The 7,350-nt window shown below is 44.7% G+C and overlaps 1 pseudogene; it reads right to left on the bottom strand.

Annotated features, from left to right (window-relative positions):
• Positions 1–2,381: 2,381 nt before the first annotated feature.
• LOC109768728 (uncharacterized) lies at positions 2,382–7,047 on the bottom strand (annotated as a pseudogene).
• Between the last annotated feature and the right edge of the window lie 303 nt (positions 7,048–7,350).

Raw genomic sequence — 7,350 nt, 5'->3', positions numbered from 1 at the left:
ATGTAGTTTTTCTGGTCCCATGTACTCTGTATAAATAGCAATGGAACGCTCTCAGTGGAGAGTAGCGAAAATGGAGAAAGACTCCAAGACCAAATATCTCATACATCGCTCCTCAAATTCCATTACTCGGACACCGAGGTTCTTCCACGAGCTCACTCCGGCAGCCGGCAGAAAGATTGGGTTGGGCTAACAATTTGGTATCAAAGCCCCAGGTTGCCATGCCGAAGCATATGCCGCGTTGACGACGACGTCTCCAAGACCACCAAGCAGAGCTCGATTGAGGAGGCGCGCACGGCGGCCAACGCGCTCACGCTGCGGGCCGGACTGGGAGGCGAGTTGGGTACGCTGCACTCCGTGCGCGACGTGGGCATGTCCAGCTCCTCATTCTGTCTCCTTGGGCGGACCAACTATTCCAGTTGGTCGCTCCTGATGAAGGTCATCATCAAGGTGTGGCATATGTGGAAAGATGTGAAAACCGGCGATGTCGAGTACGAAATGGACCTGCTGTCGATGGAGGCAATCCCGCGCGTCGCCCCACCGGAGATGGTGCCACCCTTGGCACCAAGAAGACGGCCAAGGAAGCGTAGGACACCATCAAGGCTATGCACATTGGCGTAGAGCACGTATAGGAGCCGAAGGCTCAGTCCTTGTGCTTCCAGTACGAGGAGATCTGGTTCAAGGCTGGTGAACAAGTCGACGACTTCGCCGTGCGGTGGCAGGGCCTTGTCAACGAGCTCGCAACGCTCGGAGATCCCATCGATGACAAGAGGATGCTTCTCAAGTTCCTCCGCCTCATCCCCAGGCAGTACAAGCGACTGGCCTGGTGCATCGAGAGCCTGGTGGACCTCTCCACCATGACAATCAAGGAGCTCGTAGGCCGGCTCAAGGTCATCGAGGAACGCGGCGACAAAGCCAACGAACGCACTGACGGCCAACTGCTACTCACTAGGGAGCGGTGGGACGCACGCTTTCGATAGTGCGGCCACGACAACCCTTCCGGTAGTGGGGGAGGCATCACCACGGAAACAGAGCTCACGGCAGAGGCGAAGGTCGTGCCCAGAGCGGCGGTGGCAACCGCGACGGCAAGCCAGCCAGTCCCAGTAGGGTGGGCCTGGGTGAGGTTCCGGCGACAATGGCGACCGGAACAAGTCTCGCTACTGTAGCAACCAGGGTCACTAGATCTGGGATTGCCGTACAAGGATAGCCGACGAGGCAGCCGCGACAGCGGCAAACCTCGTCCAGGATGACGTGGTTTATATGGCGAGGTTTATGGCCGGGTTTATATGGCGAGGCAAGGGCATCCTAGGAACCGGAGATGGATAAAAGACTAGAGACCCAATGCTAGTTGTTGAAGAGATCCATATGTGTTATGTTCTTATTGGCTTTAAGCCTGAAACACCTCCTGAAGATAGCAAATCTTGTTGCTCTCAAGTGCATATTGCTTTGTCCATTGAGCAAACCAAGCATTTTGTAGAACTGTACATTTTTCCTGAGATATCCAAACTCTGCAGATGAAAACATATGATAAATTCATTGTCAAATATTTGCTCAGCCAGAATTTGCTTCTTCTAATTGATGTGGAGTGCATGAAATATGCTTAATCAGGCTTTGCGATCACTGGAATGATGTTCATCCAGTGCAGCAGTTCTATTGACGGGCGCTTGTTAGTGATGCTCCAGAGGGGCATATTGGGTGTGCTAGTGCCACCAAAAAAAGCTTTCGAAAGTTCTGAAAATTCTGAAAAAGAACCTATTTAAGAAATTTTAAAAGGGGTAAATTCAGAACCACTTCCTTGGCACAATAATGCGCAGCCAAGTTGGATACAAAGAGGAGGAATCCAAGTTGGATACAAGTTGTACTACTGAGCTCTTAATTCTGACAAAAAATATAGAAATAAAAAGGTAATTAGTTCACTAGAAAATACTCCCTTCATCCTAAAATAAGTGTCTCAACTTTAGTACTCCCTCCGTTCCATAATATAAGAGCGTTTTTGACACTAGTGTACAACTTTGTATTAAAGTTAGTACAAAGTTAAGACACTTATTTTGGGACAGAGGAAGTATATTACAACCGGAAGTCTTCATAATCATAGACATTGAAGTTGCAATGCAGGCGATCTGATTCTACAGGTCTCAAGATCTTGCAATTCAACAAGTCATAGACATATAAATGTATTCTTGTTACTGCATCTTGCAATTCAACAAGGCGAAAAACTTCGTACAGACATTACTTTTAGGATGGTAGTAAATTCTACTCCCTCAGTCCCATAATTTTAATTTAAGATGTTATGACAATCAATATACCCATAATATAAGATTTTACTACAACCTATATATACATATCTGGGACAGAGGGAGTATAACTCTTAAATTTCATGCATGTACCACAACCAGTTCCAGTAAAACTAGCATACATCAGACAGAAGAGTATAAGGCGCCCCTTTTCGGAAAAAAATCAGACAGAAGAGTCAGAATAGATACAATACTCGCTGGAACATATATTGTTTGAGCATGTACCATGACTGGCTCACATAATAAAGCTGCGTTACATAAAAAGGATCTAGAGAATCTGGCAGACTGCCACGACTAAATAGCTAAGAGTTACATAATCGCCCAAGTGACCTTCAGAAGCATCTTGTAGTCCCCGCAGGTGATACTCCCATCATCGTAACCATTGCGCCTTGGAGTAAACTCAATAGTGACGACAGATAACTCATCATCACCTACAGCAGCAGCAACAGTCAACACCAGAATCTCATCCACAGAAACTCCTACTACGCGCCGCGCCGTTTGTATGACTCCATTGTCACCTGCAGTTAGGGCACCACTCACTTTGCTATCATGTAGCACAATGTCGCATGGAATACTGGTAGTGGAAGCAACAATCTTCCCATGGAATTCATCAGGTCCCTCAAGGATCCTGATCTCAACAGTGGCCTCCACCGACCTCCTTACGAATGTATAGTTTAAATCCAATATGCTGTGCATGCTGACAAGTGTTTCCGTATCAACCACATATCTGGGACTATATTCCAGCCTGCTGATAGCATCCACCTCCATCAGGCCTTTACTGAGTCTATCATCATCACAGTCCTCCCATGCACATCCTTCACCTTCAGATTGATTTCGAAGAATATATCATCGCATACCATGAATCCTCTCTTGGGACCAGTCAAAATCAACGAATCATCCTGCAAGATCAATTTGAATAGATAAATTCAAGATGCTTGTTTCTGGGATTGATTGAATTACCCTTGCTTTGGGGTTCATTTTTAGCTATGTTTTGAATGATGAAACAAGGTAATTACACTCAGAAAAATTATGCTACATCTGTGCTGATGTATTTTTTGTACTCCTTTTCTTATTGTGCAGATTGCTCTAGAACCATAAACTGAGGCACGCAAGTGATAAACCCCTGGCTCCTAACACTATTCGCTATAAGGCAACTAACTGAAGTATCTTAAAATCAACATCATATGGAACAGATGCAAAACCAGACCCGTCATTCAAGTATAACATACAAAACCTAAATCAGAATTACTGACATACAACATTCAGAAATTTTTCTGTCAGGAAATCACCAATTATTTTATTTTGTAAATCAGAGGACTAATATGAGGAAATACCAGTACAAGAAATACACATTTATATGTTGTACTCCCTCCATTCCAAATTACTCGTCGTGGTTTTAGTTCAAATTTGAACTAAAACCACGACGAGTAATTTGGAACGGAGGGAGTATGTGTCTGTAGCTATGAGGCAAATGGCAGTAAAACCTTTGAGCTGATGAGCTGGCAATCATCCTGATCGCGCCGGAATATAGACACATTTTCTATCCAGACTGTCCCTGGCTATGATGGTACCATAGACATTGAGTGGGTAGCCATAGTCGGAGGACACAATATTGATGGAGACAACATTGACCGAGTTTTTGAGCCGGAACGCCTCTTTGAAGGTTTTACCAGTATGTTGCATGGGACCGGCAGGTGCTGTCAAACGAGAGGAAAATTCATCTCAATCAATCAAAGAGAGTAAAAAGAAGAGTATGTATGTAGGTGTAAATTGGACTTCCACATGATTGGATATAGTAGTTGAGTCAGGCTAACAGTGGTTTGTCATACAACACTAGATCAACGTCGCGGCCTGCAGATTTATCAGGAAGCAGTTCTCCGTCGACAACAGACTCATCTTAAGACAAGCTGTAGAGATACATCATACTGGTGTATCACCTGATCTGTGCAACCAATGCCAGAACCATACACATAGAAGAAGAAGCATTGTTTTGCAGCATTGCCCGTCAAGTGTCATCCCCATCCCTGGGCTTTTGCCGCTTTACCATTCTACCAAGATTCAATTCATCTCTTGAATCGTCAGCTACTAGCATATTGCTCCCAACAGCGTTGCATGACTACATGTATGTCTGTCTTAAATCTGTAATACAGCACCATTACTCTGTGTATGACCGTGTGATGAAGCCCAGCATGTTGCATTCCGGAGGAGTTGAATTCTGAGCTACTGTAATCCATGGGAATTGTTTGTACGCTGCTATTGTCAGGTCCCTGATTGTATCATCCTCCAACTTTGGGATAAGTTTATTAGACTTTTACACCAAATCTTTTGTGTGTGCTGTGTTGAACCTTGGCTTTCATCACTCTTCTAGTACAAACCATGGCCAGTTGGCTAAACCGTGCCTTACCTGCAACAGGTATGCATCCTGTATTCCCTCCGCGACAACAAAAATCATGCATCCCTCTCTTAAGTTGGAATTTTAAGGAGAAAGACATGCAGAATTTTAAGGAGAAAGACATACTAATGCTCCAGACGAGCAGTTCTTGATCCATGGCATGGGCTACTCCTCCAGGAAGGCGTATCAACTGCTCCTTCATGAAGACATCGAGGACGACCATGCTGCCCTAATTTGGAGGTCCAGAGCCCCTCACAAGCTCAAAATCTTTGCTTGGTTGCTTTTCCGTGGACGGCTGAACACCAAGTGCAACTTGTTTCACAAAACAATCGTCCCCGATGCCTCCTGCCCACGCTGTGGCGGCCCCTCTGAAGATACTGCCCACCTGTTCCTCCTCTGTCCGCATGCGATTCGGACCTGGGAACGGCTGGGCCTCTCCCCGACTGCAAGATTTCAAGACCTGTGGCTACTACCAATCCCCGATAATCTGAATGGTCGTGTATGGCCTGAAGTGTTGCTCATGATACTATCAAAAATATGGGACTCCAGAAACGCTGCCGCTTTCCGTAGCGAAATGCACTCTGCTCTCCTCACTGTGAGGAACATTTGTAACGACCTAGAGGTTTGTAATAACCGATTCAGAGACCCGGCTGACAAGGCAGCTGCTAACTCCTGGCAGCTGCTAACTCCTGGCTGCTGTTCCTTACCTCACGGCTTGCCGTGACCTTGTAATCTCCCATGGCTACATACAGGTGGGGATCCTCTCCCCCCCCCCCCCCCCCCCCCCGGTGATTCCTCAAAAAAAAAAAAAAAGAGGGTGCTCTCAAGGTGAAGGTGAAAGGGTGACGATTCACTTGAGTGATGATACGCATCAGTTTCTGTCCATGTCCAAAATTGAAATCTAAGTCCTCAAGAACTGGGTAGGATGTCATTCAAGGATAGAGGATAGAATGTGATATGTTAGGATCTGATGAGACTGCCCACGTACTATTAGACTTGGATGATATTGGTTCTTGTCAGGGTTTCAGGTAATCAACAAATTAGCTAGGCTTATCAAACAATAAAGAGCCAAAGAATAAGACCCTCTTCAGTGTCGTCACCTCAATGCTGGTATCAATGTACAGTAGGTAGGTTAGGTCTTTGTGATCTACAACCTTTGAACTAAAATCACGTCAAGTATTTCCGAATGGAGGGAGTACATGTCAATTTGCCAAAGGTTTTTTTTTATTTTGTAAATCAGAGGACTGATATGAGGAAGTACCAGTACAAGAAAATACACATTGACATGTTGTACTATGTGTCTGTAGCAATGAGGCAAATGGCAGTAAAACCTTTGAGCTGATGAGCTGGCAATCATCCTGGTCGCGCCGGAATACATAGACACATTTTCGATCAAGATTGTCCCTGGCTATGATGGTACCATAGACATTGAGTGGGTAGCCATAGTCGGAGGAAACAATCTTGATGGAGACAACATTGACCGAGTTTGCGAGCGGGAACCCCTCTCTGAAGATTTTACCAGTATGTCGCATGGGGCCAGCAGGTGCTGTCAAACGAGAGGAAAGCTCATCTCAATCAACCAAAGAGAGTAAAAGCAAGAGTATGTATGTAGGTGTAAATTGGTTGGAACAGATCCATAGAAAACCAATCCAGGCAGGTTGTGCTGTCATCTTTTGCATAGTAATACAGTAGATAGTAATTAAAAGGAGTGGGTGTCCAAACAGTGAAACAGAGGCTAATTGAGGAATGAATTTGAAAGTGGCAGCCTTTGCTTCCGAATAAATCTAGTAGGAAGTGAAAGTAACCTTCAGACGATTGATTTTGAGGAATGAAGTGATACTGACTGGCTGGTGTTTGAATTGAAATAGCAAAAGAAAAAGCATGAACTAAACAGGCATAACGATTAAAGAAGGCAACAAGTATCGATAGGCTTGTTTGGTTGCAAGGGGGGATTTGAGTGGATTGGGGAGGATTAAATCCGCTATAAATCAAAATCCACCTCAATCTGCTCCAAAAGAGGTTTAACCGAACATAATCATGAACTAAATAAGGGGGAATTGGATTGGATTGGATTGGATGGGAACGTACACTCCTCGTCCAGGTCGAGTTTGCCGTCGAAGAAGTAGCGGACGCATATGAAACAGCCCTGCTTGGGGTCGTACTCGCTGTATCGCGGGTCCACGGAATACTCCGCCGGCTCGCACCGATACTCTTCCTGGTCCCACTCCCACTTTCTCGCCGCAGCCGCCACTGGAGAAGAACCGCCGTCGGCCATGGAAGAGGAGCCCCTCTCTCTCTCTAGGGTTGGATCGATCGAAGAGTCTTTTTTCTTTTCTATTTTTCGAGTTGGTCCAAGAAGATGGGTTGATCGACGGTCAAATACTCCCTCAGTTTTTATATTACTCCGCATATTAGGTTTGGTCAAAGTCAGGTTTTATAAATTTTGACAAAATTTATAGATAAAGATATTAACATATACAATAACAAATCAATATCAGTAGATTCATTATTGAATGTACTTCCACTTCATATAGATTTGTTATGGTAAAATGTTTATATTCTTTTCTATAAATTTGGTCAAAGTTTAGTAAGTTTGATTTCAGTCAACTCTAATATGCAAACTAAATAAAAACAACAGGAGTACATGTTTGTTCAAATAATGGTCCT

This window comes from Aegilops tauschii, chromosome 1 (assembly GCF_002575655.3).
Source record: "Aegilops tauschii subsp. strangulata cultivar AL8/78 chromosome 1, Aet v6.0, whole genome shotgun sequence".
Lineage (NCBI taxonomy): Eukaryota > Viridiplantae > Streptophyta > Magnoliopsida > Poales > Poaceae > Aegilops > Aegilops tauschii.
Note: the sequence above shows the minus strand (reverse complement) of the source record. Positions and strands in the feature narration are given on the sequence as shown.